The sequence below is a fragment of the Canis lupus genome, chromosome 21 (assembly GCF_048164855.1).
Source record: "Canis lupus baileyi chromosome 21, mCanLup2.hap1, whole genome shotgun sequence".
Taxonomy (NCBI): Eukaryota; Metazoa; Chordata; class Mammalia; order Carnivora; family Canidae; genus Canis; species Canis lupus.
In genome coordinates this window covers 12,025,248-12,038,668 of record NC_132858.1, presented here as the reverse complement: position 1 = coordinate 12,038,668, position 13,421 = coordinate 12,025,248, and positions in this window count along the sequence as shown.

The window sequence follows — 13,421 nt, the reverse complement described above, 5'->3', positions numbered from 1 at the left end:
CAGGCACCCCCAAACTCTGGTTTCTGTTAATTATTTTCCCCTGAACTCAGGGTCGTATTTTCCTATTTCTTCATACATGTCCTGTAATTATTTTTATTTTTTTTATTTTTATTTTTCTACTGTGAATGGGATGTTGAGAGAATGCAGAATCTGTTATCTTTCTATGAAGAATGTTGATATTCATTCCAACAATCAGGTCACTCAGCTGGACTCAAACTACACACTGTCTCCTCCCCAAGGGGCAGGAGCTGAAATCTTCATTATTTCTTTTTTTTAAATTTTTATTTATTTATGATAGTCACACAGAGAGAGAGAGAGGCAGAGACACAGGCATAGGGAGAAGCAGGCTCCATGCTCCGGGAGCCCGACGTGGGATTCAATCCCGGGTCTCCAGGATCGCGCCCTGGGCCAAAGGCAGGCGCTAAACCACTGCGCCACCGAGGGATCCCATCTTCATTATTTCTTTCAGACTTCCTATTCTCACTTTTCACCAGTAACCTTGGAATCTCTGGGATCAGCCTAGGATTTTGTAGAGTTTATACCTAGTTTGTTGGTTCCCCCTTTTATGGAGTCATCCTTTCTGGGATTTACCCTCATATTCTTTTTTTAAAAAGATTTTTATTTATTTATTCATGAGACACACACACACACACACACAGAAGCAGAGACACAGGCAGAGGGAGAAGCAGGGAGCCTGATGCGGGACTCAATCCTGAGACCCTGGGATCACAACCCGAGCCAAAGGTAGACACTCAACCACTGAGCCACCCAGGCATCCCTTCACCCTCATATACTATCTGCTTTTGCTGCCCCAAGTTCTATGGTATGACTCCTCACAGTTTCAAGGAGTCTTCTGTGTCAGTTTTTTTTTTTTTTAAGATTCTATTTATTTATTCATGAGAGACACACACAGAGAGGCAGAGACATAGGCAGAGGGAGAAGCAGGCTCCCTGTGGGAAGCCCAATGCGAGACTCGATCCCAGGACCCTGGGATCACAACCTGAGCCAAAAGCAGATGCTCAACTGCTGAGCCACCCAGGTGCCCCTTCTGTGTCAGTTTCAGCCACCCGCTGGCTGCATGGACCACGGAGCGCTCTCAGGTGAAAAAAACAAAAAAACAAAAAAACCATTTTTCAAAATGTTTCCTGTCTTTTGATCAGTATCTCTAATTTCTGACTTCTGTTCACTCTCCTGTATCTCAAAATAGCTGTGTTTTTATATTTTGTTCGGGGTGTATAATTACTATCTGAAGGCAGTATCAATGAAATCAGTGTATCAAAGTATCAATGAAATCAATGAAAGTCATTCACTATTCCTGGATGTGGAACCAGTTTACACTATTTTGATAGATGTATTTTTGTAATTTACTTTACTAACTGACATGCAGGTTACCCTTCTTTTCAATACTTTGTTGACTATTGATAATTCATTCCTCCTGATAAACTTTAGGCTTATTTGGTTATGCTTTTAAAAAAAAATCCCTGAGGGAAATTGAACGGAATTTCATTACATTTGTAGATTTTTTTTAGAGATTTATTTATTTTAGAGAAAGAGCACGCGAGCAGAGGGAGGAACAGAGGGATAGGAAGAGAGTCCTTAAGACTCCTTGCTGAGTGTGGAGCGGGACATGGGGCTCTATCTCAGGACCTCGAGATCATGACCTGAGCCAAAAATCAAGAATCAGATGCTTAACTGACTGAGCCATCCAGGTGCCCCTCCATTTGTAGATTTATACGGACAATTATTGCTTGATATCTTTATAATATTAGGACTTGCTTCCTCTAACAGTAGACATCTCCATTAGTTCTATTTTATGTGGCTCATGAACGTTTTACAGGTTTCTTCCTCCAGATGTTACTCCCCTGAATAATTTTTCACAAACTATTTGATAATTTAAAAAAAAGTTTTTGTGGGGCACCTGGGTGGCCTCCATCAGTTAAGCATCTGACTTTGGCTCAGGCCATGATCTCAGGGGTCCTAGAATTGAGCCCCATGTCAGGCTCCTTATTCAGTGGGGAATCTTCTGCTCCTCCCCCTGTTCATGTTCTGTCCCTCTCTCAAGTAAATTAAATTTAAAAGTTTTTATAAAGAATCTGAGCACAATCTTCCTTCTTTTTTTCCCCAAGCACTAGACATGGGATTGACCATATTGACCTGCTATGGCTGTATCCACTGGGACCCAGTTATAAAGGCAGAAAGCACACTGATTATCAGAGCAAGAGAAGTACATAGGGGATTGTTCAACAGGTCCTGGAGGACCAAAAAGAAAGGACAGAAACTCTGAGGACACACAGAGGTAGTAGCTTTTGGAAACATCTGTCACCCCAGGGCTATGGGAGGAGGGAAAGAGATGTTTTCAGAGGAGGTGTACCCTAGGGACTCAGACCTCTCCGGAGGGGGTGCTTCCATGCCAGTGCTAGCATCTCCAGAGCTCAAAGGAGGTTCTCTGCAGAGCTGTCACTTAGACTTCTGGGCTGAGTGTGCTGGGGTTGGCTGCTAGTTGCATCTCAAGCTCTCAGAGGAGAGTCTCACGCAGCTGAGACTCTGACCCTTAAGAAGGGGCACTGCCCAGCTGGTGCTAGCACCTCCAAGAGGATGCAATGAGACTGGTTCTGAGGCTGCCAAAGGAAGTTGGAAACAGGAACCAACGTCCTCCAGAGCCAGCTGCCACTGCCAAGGTCAACAGCCTTTGCTGGGGTTATATAGACAGGAATGGATGCAAGCAAGAAGGAAGGGATTCAAGTTCCTTCTCTCCTTCTCTTGCCTCAGCTCTCCTGCTAGTTACCCTCAAATGGCAGAGAGCCAGCTGGCAAGTGAGAAAAGAAATGTTCAGATTGAGCCTGGCATCAAGGAGCAGAGCATGGAAGAGTGGGCGTGGAACTGTCTCAAAAGAGGAGACACCATCCTAACATTCATTGTTTCCAGCCCTGGAGTGACAGTCACAGCGCTCATCTGTGGGTGATATTAATTACTCCTCAAGTTGAATCACACTCTCACCTGACTATCCTGCGACCTAAAGACTAAATTGTGAAATCAGCCATCACCAACAATCCTTTCATGAAATCCTAAGGGGAAAAGTGGAGACAGTAAAGAGAAAATTAGCAATATATACAAATATAAACACACACACGTAATAAGCAAGAAGCAAATACACATTATTGCAGCCGTCCTTGCTTCCCTTGCTGTTCACCAGGTCATAGCTGACCTTACAATTCCCTTCTTCTGAGATCCATGTCATGTTCCATATTCTTTAGATGGTTGTGTTGTCCAATTGTGCAACAGTCTGATGTTTCAATGGTCCTGCCTTTTTTTGCTTAAGGTAGCTTTACGTTGGCTTTTATTATTGGACATGGGGGAGTTAAGAGGTGTCCCCAGAAAGCCATCTCTGGGCTTCAGACCCAGTCCATCCATTCATTGCAGAATCTAAGCAGTCTGATTTGATAACCATGATCCATCACACCAGGCAGTAGAGTAACCTCTTGTCCCTGTTGGTTCAATGGCAGGAGGAACCCGAAATTTCCAGGCTTATCAACTAACTAAATGGGCCCATTGCTGTGTTCTACAGTGGAAGTGTTTTTCCCCTGGGAAAAGAGATTTCCAAATCAGCAGAGTTCAACGTCGTGGGGATAAGAAACAGAAATTGTGCAGGTGGTTATTAGGTGTAACAGGGAGAGAGAGAAGCCACTGCCAGCCCGTGTTTTCTGGTGCTGTTCTTATGGATGTGGGAAGGGAAATTCTTGTACTGATTGCCGAGTGAGAGCATATTGCACATCCTCAGACAGAGCCTCAGCTTCCTAGGGTGTTGTCTTTAGAGTAGAAGCACAACGGAGTCTTCTGAAGGCCATTCCACTTTCCAGTTAGGCTGCTGGTTTCCAAGTGATGGAGTTTGTGGTAAGAGTAGTGGTTTCTATGGGCCCAAATCCATTGTCGCTTTTTTGCCACGTGATGAATATCTTGGTTAGGAGCAACATCGGGTAGAAAATCACGATGGCAAATAATAACATTCCATCTGTCTGAAGATTGCAGAAATCTATACATATGCAGAATATTGATTTAATAAAAAAAATAGTGAGATAATTACCCTGGGAGAGATAGGAGAATGTGTGCATGCATGCGTGCAAAGGGGCAGCTCGGGGCTCGGGGAAGATTGTAAGAAAGAGACATCTTCACCTTCCAGCATTGTAAGTCAAAGTGACGCCTACAATAAAGAGCTCAAGCACTAGAACTATAAGCAGGTTATTTAGAAATACAGACATTAGGGGCGCCTGAGTCTACCTTCGGCTCAGGTCATCATCTCGGGGTCCTGGGATCGAGCCCCACAACAGAGTCCCCGCTCAGCAGGGAATCTGCTTCTCCCTCTGCCTATATCTCTGCCGCTGTCTCTGTGTCTCTCATGAATAAATAAAATGTTTTTTTTAAAAAAGAAATACGGAGATTAAACATGAGAAACAACGAATTGAGCTTGGTTGCATGTGGGGAGCGGACGACATGAGTGGGAAGAGGAGAATGCTGGATTTTGTTGTCTTAAAGAACCACTGGACATTTTAAAAAGTGATGTATTGCTTTGACTAAAATTAGAGCTGTGTAAATATAAGAAGGAATCTTACCCTTAGGTCTGAGTCTGGAGAGTTGTCATTTCCAAGATTCCTGCAGCCTAAAGAGCAGGAGGGTTTCTGTGCGAATCTGGGGAAGAAGCCTCTTCTGGGAGCACTTTACTGCCCTCTGCTGGAAGCCCGAAGTAAGCCTGTGGGAGGGCGCCCCGCTGGCTTAGAGGCGCTGGTTAGGAAGCCTGGGGTGTGTGTGTGTGTGTGTGTGTGTGTGTGTGTGTGTGTGTGCACGCACGCGCACGCCACCGATGGAGGTGAGGGGGCACTCTGATGGGGACCTTGGTCCTCAGGGTGTGTGGTTTAGGTCCTTGTGCCAGGGCGGCCAGAGCAGCCTGTCCTCCGTTTGGGTGCTGGTGCCCACATTTGAGGAAGAGCCCTTTGGCCCTACCAGCCCACCAGATGTTTGCATCTGTGGGGCTGTGGGTCCCTTTCAGACTCTTTCTCCAACCTGGCCTCATCTGTGATGTGTTTCGAAATTCCCCAAAGTCCAGGGTGTGCACTTGCTTCTTGACCTTATTCTAACTCGCCAGCAATCCACACTTCCTGCCCCACCCCAACGCCGGTAGCTTTTCCAGTGATTTCAGTCAGGGCTGGAGTAGGATCCAGGGAAGTCAGGCCTCCATAAGCACACTTTTCTAGCCACCACACCTGGTCCACTCTTTGGCTCTGGTCTCATCTGTCCTGGGGGAGAAGTTGTCCCACCAGGGACACGGGATGAGAGATTCTTCAGGCTAAGCTTAGCATTGCCAAGTTGGTATGCACTGCTGGTGCGGGCATGCTTGCACACACCGGGCCTAAACCACCGCAGCAGCCGAGAACTGCAGGCACGGGCCACTGAGTCTTCCTATTTGCTAGAATCCCGATGCGGGGACAGCAGCTACCTCACCTCTATGGAGAACAGATCTCACGTGGTCCATGTGCCCACCTGCTGACCACATGGTGCTTCCAGCTGAGACACGAATGGTCACTTGAGGCAGGCATCCTCACTGGAGCAAAAAGGTCACACCCTTTGCCAGGGCCTAGAACATCATGGACTCAGAGATGCCTGGGTGGCTCAATGGTTGAACATCCACCTTTGGCTCAGGGTGTGATCCTGGAGTCCCAGGATCAAGTCCTGCATCAGGCTCCCCTCAGGGAGCCTGCTTCTCCCTCTGCTCGTGTCTCTGCCTCTCTCTCTCTCTCTGTCTCTCATGAATAAATCAATAAAATCTTAAAAAATACATATATCATGGACTCAGAGATTCAAGAATGGAAGCAACCTCATGGACTAAGAGCCCATCCCTCCCTCTACCCCTTCCCTGCCTGGAGGCCCTCAGCTTCTGTCTACATGCCCCCAGTGATAGGAAGCTCACTATCTGATGAAGCAGGCCCTGCTCTTTCTGGAAGGATCTGACTCAAAGTATTTCTTTCTCCCATCCTTCATCTGGCCCATCCTACCCCCTAGATCTCACTCTTGGTTCTGGCCTAGGCTTCCTCCACCCCATGATGGCCTCCAAGTATTTGGGGAGAAGGAGCAAATCCCCTGAGAGGCCCCCCCTCTAGGAAAGTTGGTTAATCAGGACTCTTTCAGCTGCAAGTGCTAAAGCTCAGCTCTTAGCAGCTTAGGTAGAACCAGAGGACTTGATGGGCATCTCCCCTGGGAGAGCAGAATGCAGCTGGCTCCCAGAGAACGAACAATGCCATCAGGAAGCTGGTGCTTGCTGGGTCTCCCCTTTCCTTGGCCCACCTGATTTCACTGCCGGGCAGAGTGGGAATGGAACGATGGTCCCAGGCACTGCCAAGGCCACATTCTGCCCACTGCAGAAAGAGCTCGTCTCTCCTGATGGCCCTAGGGCACTGGTCAGGGCTAGCTAGTTTCAGAGGGGATTGAAATTACAGGTGGCTCACGGAGAGTGTCTCTGCACAGGTCAGAGATGAAGAGTCAGAGAGCCAGCCCACTTGAAGGCTGGGGCTGACAGTTTCAGATTTGTAGCCCCGAGTGCCCCGAAGTCTGTGACAGTGAGCCTGGGGTGTCAACGAAGTCACAGGATGAGCCTGGCACCTTCCCAGAGAACTGCTTTACTTCGGTGGAAGTAATTTAAAGCACTATTTTTAGATAAAACAAAAAAGGAAACATCATGGAGCAGAGTACAGAATCTGTATGTAATTTTGAGTCAAAACCCAAGACTTCAAAGAGATGTCACACTTGTGTCAGGTTCCTTGGGCTGGTTGCCAGGCCTGCCAGGTAAACCTGCTCATTCTTGCATTAACATTTCAGGGGGGAGTTAAGAAAGTGCTGGAAGAGAGGCCCTGGGACCCACGGTCTGGGGCCTGGGCCTGGATCTCCCCATAGCTGCAGGGCAGGGCAGAAGGGAGATGGGTCGCTTCAGAGACTACTGCTCCTGCTGGGCCCTGGCTATGCGCAGCTCTGTGCCCCTGCCGGCATCAGCTCAGCCTCCTGTCCAGTTCCCCGGGTGTGCAAACCCATCTGGAGGACATCACAGGCTCTAGAACCCAGACCCAAGGGCAGGAGTCAGAACCCGGGCCAAGCGAGGGATCTGCAGGCCCCGGCAGGACATGCCAACTGAGAAGGGCAGGAAGCAGGTGCCAGCTCCTTCTTGCAGCTTTTCACTGAGCGGCGGGCACATAGGCAGGGCGTTCCCTGAAATATTTAACCCCAGAAGCTCACGGAACCAACTCTTTGGAACAGACCTCAGCCTAGTGCCTGGACAAGGTTTTGGGGGCCCCGTGGGACCAGGGTTGCCCCTCAAGGTTCTGGATCATGGGGAGATTTGGGAGTCCCAGGTGAGAGGCCTGGGAAACTGGGACATGGGGCTGCACACAGGGGGATTGGGACAGCAATTATTTCCCAACTGGCATGGACGTGTTTTGATGTCTTAACAACCGGGACAGCTGTCCTGGCTGAAAACGGGCCTGTAACATGGGTCCAAGAGAGAAAGATGAAGACTCAAGTCCGGCCCCTGTTATGTGCCAGCAACTGCTCTGAGAGCCCCCATGCATGTCATCTGGTTTAATGTTCCGGAGAGCACGCAGATCTAACATATCCACCTCAGAGGGTTAATATGGAAACAGAAGAGGGAGAAGCCAGGTGGCAAAGGTGCCAAGTAGAATCCCATTCACCCTCCTCCCTGTGCCCCACTCCGCTAGGGCTTGGCCATTCTCTCATGGGCAGATGGCGGGAGAGGCCAGCCATCTGCTCCCGGCCACCTCTTTGCCCCTCTTCGTTCTAGTTCATCGGTTCTCCAAGTTGGGTTTTCATTAGAATCGCTCCACGTGGTTGTACACACAAAACCGTGTGTACACATGGGTACACGCTGGGGGGGGGGCGGGGGCGGAATTAAGGGGCTTTCAAGGGTCGTGGTGTCTGTCCTCGTTTCGCCTCACCTGATTCAGACCTTGTACCGCAATAGGCTAGAACACACGACGCTGCGCATTATAATTAGCCCCACTTTGCAGGTGAGAAAGTGGGGTGTCGAGGCGTCATCTGTCCAAGGTCACACAGCTGGTGCAGACCAGGGGTGTGTGACCCCATGACCTTGAGCCTAGCCACCTCTGCATGCCTGGACTTTGAGTTCCATCATTCCTCAACATACTCGTCTGGATCCACGCAAAGCCGGGGTTGCCTGGCGACTCTGGGGCAGAGCTGACCGAGCACCACAATTCAAACCGGTGTTGATGTCTGTACATCACACGCTCCACTGAGGCTCCTGGGTCCCCGAGCCCCAGGCGGGTGCCCTCATGGAATGACCTTCAGCCAGCTTAGCCCAGCCAGCCCATCAGCCACCCTCAGTGGCTGTTCCCTCCTGCTCTAGGACAGAAACAGCTCTGTCTTTTGGCTTTAACCATCCTGCTTCATTTCTCCTCCCTGGAAACTCATTCCCAGAACTTGGACTCTGCTCTGGAGAGGCTTCCCTCCTTGCAGTAAAGCTTTCCACTCGGAGCTCACTTTTCCATCTCTTACTGCGGGTTTTTCCCTTCTGCAAGCCCAGCAGGTGCCCAGCTCCAGCTGCCTTGCTTCTCGAGTGTAGGATTGCACGCTGGAAGGCAGGTTGCCTATTCTTTTCTGCAAGCGACCCACCTGGGTGCAGTGGTCTGGCAGACAGACTTCCCAAAGATGCCTTCCCATCCCATGTTCTTCCTACGGTATGACCCCGACACCGCCACCATCAAGGGGTAGGGCCTGGGCCCCTCCCTTCAACCTGCGTGGAACTTCGTGACCACCTCACCCAGGAGAATACGGTAGAAGATGCTGTGTGACCTTGTGGGCTATTGATCCTGCCTCGCTGTCTCTGGACAAAGTCTTGGAATCCAGCCACCTTGCGGGGAGGGGGGGGCGGGGGGGGCGGGGAACTAACACACACACAGAGACCTCACAGAGAGGACACCACAGTGCTCTAGCCCATATACGACGTTGACCACAAGATCCCTGAGTGAAGAAGCTGCCTCTGATGATCCCTGGCTCTGCCATCAGATCTCTCCCAGCCCCTCCCGGCCAAGGCCCCAGGCATTAGGGAGCGGAGACAGGCTGTGACCTGTCCGAATTTCTAACCCCTAGAATCATGAGGGTAAATTAAGTGGCTGTCTGATGCAAACCGTTTTTTTTTTTTTTAAGATTTTATTTATTCATGAGAGACACACAGAGGCAGAGACACAGGCAGAGGGGGAAGCAGGCTCCATGCAGGGAGCCCGATGTGGGACTCGATCCCAGGACTCCAGGATCACACCCTGGGCTGAAGGCAGGGGCTAAACCACTGGGCCACCCAGGCATCCCCAGGTTGGGTTTGGTTAAGAAACACAGCAATACAAACTGGAGCAAGTGGATAGTGACAGAGCAACATAGACAAAGTTGCCCCTGCCTGCTAAAGGGTCAGAGGCGGGACACCTGGGTGGCTCAGCAGTTGAGTGCCTGCCTTTGGCCCAGGGCATCATCCTGGAGTCCCAGGAGTAAGTCCTTTGTCGGGCTTCCTACAGGGAGCCTGCTTCTCACTCTGCCTCTGTCTCTGCCTCTCACTCTGTGTGTTTCACGAATTAAAAAAAAAAAAATCTAAAATAAATAAAGAGTCAGAGGCTGCAGGACTAGAGAGTAGCTGGAAGGCAATCCTGGCACATTGGGGCACCCAAAGTGCTGCCAAGGCCTCCAAGGGGGAATGGCTTCACAGCATGCCAAGGGAGGCTGGGCCGCAGCTGGAGCTGCCAACCTGGGCAGAGACCCCTGTCTCCATGGACCAGGTGCTCCTGGGCCTCGATGACCTCCAGAGGCCCTTCCTCCATCCTTGGGGCTACAGAAACTTCTGTGTCATCCCAGCTGGGGAACATTTACTCCTGGGTTAAGACCAAGAAGAGGAGGAACTCAGAAGAAAATTTGGAAGGAGACTTGAAATGGGTGATTTCTTGTACATCTGTGAGTTCGTGGAGTAAGATCTGGGCTGCCCAGAGGAAATTCTGTTAGAATGTTCTGTCCTGAGCCAACCTGACCTCAAGGTCTCAGAGATGCCCAACCGTGCCCCCAGGAGACACCTCTGTTCAGTTCACTCGGTAGCACTGGACCCTGGCAACAGGCACTTTGCAGGGAGCTCAGAGACGCTGCCCACCAGAGCCGAGGGCCTCTGGGGACAGCGAGGACCTCCCCGCCCCCAGCCCCCCTTCCCCCCTCCCCGCCGCTTCAAGGGGAGATTGGCGCAGAGGCTGGAGCTCCCCTGCGGGAGGGGGAAGGCGGGACCAGACACCGCTACCTTGCCCTGGCAATGCTCACTGTGGCCACTAGATGGCGGACCAGGGCCACCTAGAGGGACCTACCCTGGGAACCGGTTTCCTCCACGGAGCCCCAGGGTCACTATGGCTGGGGGGAGGGGGGCATGGGGTCAGCCACGGCTGTGGGTGCTGATCTGAGCCAACCAAAGGGCTGTGTGTGTTCCAGGATGCCCCGCTCTCCGGTGTCTTTGGCCACATCTTCCCATTTCACCTGCAGCAGGTCCCTGGTCTGGCCCTAGGACCCTACACTCCTGGACCTCTGTTCCCGTTTCTTCCCTGGGCTGTGTTCATGCCACAGCTCACCCCGGGGCGGGGCTGAGGGCTAGGGTGGGGGCGGGGTAGGGTCTGCAGCATTCAAACCTCAGTGTCCCCGGCGCTTGCCCACCTGCCAGCTCAGCGGGAGGGCAGGAGTGTCTTCACCCCCATGTCACTTGGCTGTCATGGCAATCCACGAAGCAGCAGGAAGGGCATGTATCCTCACCCCCATTATCCTCACCCCCATTGTGCGGATGAGGAAACCCATGCCCCCATGCGAAACGACTGGTCTCTGGCCACCCAGCAGAGCCCCATCTGCCCTGCTTCTCGCCCAGCCCACACTCCCATGCTGCCCTCGTCACCCTCTGCTTAATGGGCTGCCTGGCCCTTTCCCACTCGCTCTGCTTGAGAGGTGCCCTTTTTGTGCTTTGTGACCCAAATGATCCAGGTCTCCTGGGAGCCCGCAGCCAACACCTGGACCGGGTGCTTTGCCCTGCGCGGTGCCCCCTGGAGCTGCCCAGATGGCTCATGATGGCTTGAGGGCAAGGCCCAGGAGAAAGAGTCTAGGACACAGAATCAGACAATCTGGAGCACGTTTCACCAAGCTTCAATTCCTCAGCTGTGAAATGTAGGTCAATTTACAGAATTGTAAAGCTGGAAGCAAAGATGTCTCTGAAAGTGCTTGGTGATGGCGGTGATCGTGGTCACCCTCACGGCATCCTTACCGTGTGCCAGGCTCCCAGCTAAGCCCCTGAGTTACGGGGTCTCACTGAGTCCTCACAAAAGCCCTGCAAGGTCGGTAGCATTATTGTTCATGCTTTAATTTTTTTAAGATTTCATTTCTTAATTAGAGAGACAGAGAGCACAAGTGGGGGGAGAGGCAGTGGGAGAGGGAGAAAGAGCCTCCCCGCTGAGCAGGGAGCCTGATGTGGGGCTCGATCCCAGAACCCTGGGATCATGACCTGAGCCAAAGGCAGAGGTTTAACTGACTGAGCCACCCAGGTGCCCCTGTTCACATTTGACACACACGTTTATAACATTTAAAGTGCACAGGCCTGAAGTGTGCATCTCAGAGACGATTTACACCTGTGTAGCCGGCACCGCGACGGAGACCACTGCCAGCACCCTGAAGGCCCCCTCCTTCAGCCACTACCTCACCAAACGTAACCCCGCGGGGGCACCTGGCCAGCTCAGGGGGTGGAGCGGGCGACTCTTGATCTCAAGGTCGTGAGTTCGAGTCCTGTGCTGAGTGTAGCAATGACTAAAAAATAAACAAATGAAAGCAAAGGTGACCCTATAAAGTTGGGGTTATGTCCGCTCATTTCACACAGGAGTAGGGGCACCGGGAGGGGCTGTGCACAGCTGCTGATGGGCAGGACCCAGAGTGGCCTGTCTCTCACCCAAGGCCACAGTGGTCCCCGGAAGCTGGAAGGCAGTGATTTCTTCTTCGTCCTCCACCCCCCTCTCACTTTCCTCCTGTCCCTCCGCCTCCAACTTCTCCTCCATCACTTGGCCCCACAGCCTCTCCTTAAGGGCCACCTACTGTCATTTGATAAATTTACCACCAGATGGAACCAAAGGACTGAGTGGAGACTTGAGGCCGGCCTCTAGGGACCCAGACGGAGGCTGAGGCCTGGTTGGGGGGCAGGTCTGGGCGAGGCAGGGGGAAGTTGCTGGTGATGATGCTGAGCCCCGGCCAGCAGAGATGGCTGAGGGGACCCCCACCCTGGCCCCAACCCATTGGCACCCGGACAGACAAAAGGGTGGAGATGCAGGCTGGGGCTCAGGCTGAGATGAAAGCAGGGCTGGGAGCAAAGAAACCCAGGTTCTAGTGGGACCCTGCGTCACCGGCTCTCTGAGTCATCCACCTGCCCTGTCGCAGTGGGTGGTGTTCTCTACCAGTGAGGTAAAGTTGGTCCCTCCTCTGCCTCTGCATTTACTCTCCCTTCCCCGGCACACTCTCCCGTCCAGCCTGCCCATTCAGCCAGCCAGCTCGAGAAGTTCATTGCCACCAACACCGCCCCCTGCCCGCCCCCGCCACCAGAAGGCTTCCCTGACTGCAGAGCTGTCCCCGTGTGTGTGTGATGATTCAGTGAGAGGGACTGGGCCCGAGGCTGGTGGTGGTCTTCTCCCAGCGGGGGTGCTTCTCCTTATGCAGGCAAGGGGGAGGGCTGGGAGGCTGGTCTGGCGTCTTCCCTCACCCGTGTCCAGCCAGCGCGCCTCTCCAGCCCCCCGAAAGTCAGCCTCGCAGCCGGCGGGCCAGGAAGAGCCTTCAGAGCTCCTGATTCACACACGGCCCAGGTCACACGGTACCTTGGTGCTCCAGACCGAGGCCCAGCACCCACTTGAGCCCTCAGCTCCCAGAAGGGAAGGCCCTCAGCTCCCAGAAGGGCTCCCCAGAAGGCCCCACCAGGGTCTAAGGGCCTGGCCGCTTGCCTTCCCTGGCTGAAGTTCCTTGCCAGGCCCCTCCTCTGACAAAGATGCACCTGAAGATGCCGGCGGGAAGGGGAGGGGCTCCTCTTAGCTAGCGAGTCTGCACCTCTGTGCGGGCAGCGGGGGAAGGGGTCCGGGGAAGCTGCCTCCTCAGGCTGAAGTCCTTGGGGCTCCCTTGTACCCCTGTTGGAAGACACCAGGGCTGTTAAGAGCCTAGTATTTGAGTCAGACACTCTTGGATCCAAATTCCTTCTCTACCACTTATCTGAGTGACCTTGGCCAAATCCTTAGACTTCCGAAGCTCCTTCCCTCTCTCCTTCTTTCCCTCCCTCCCTCCCTCCTCCTCCCTCCCCCTCCTTCCTTCCCTCCCCCCCT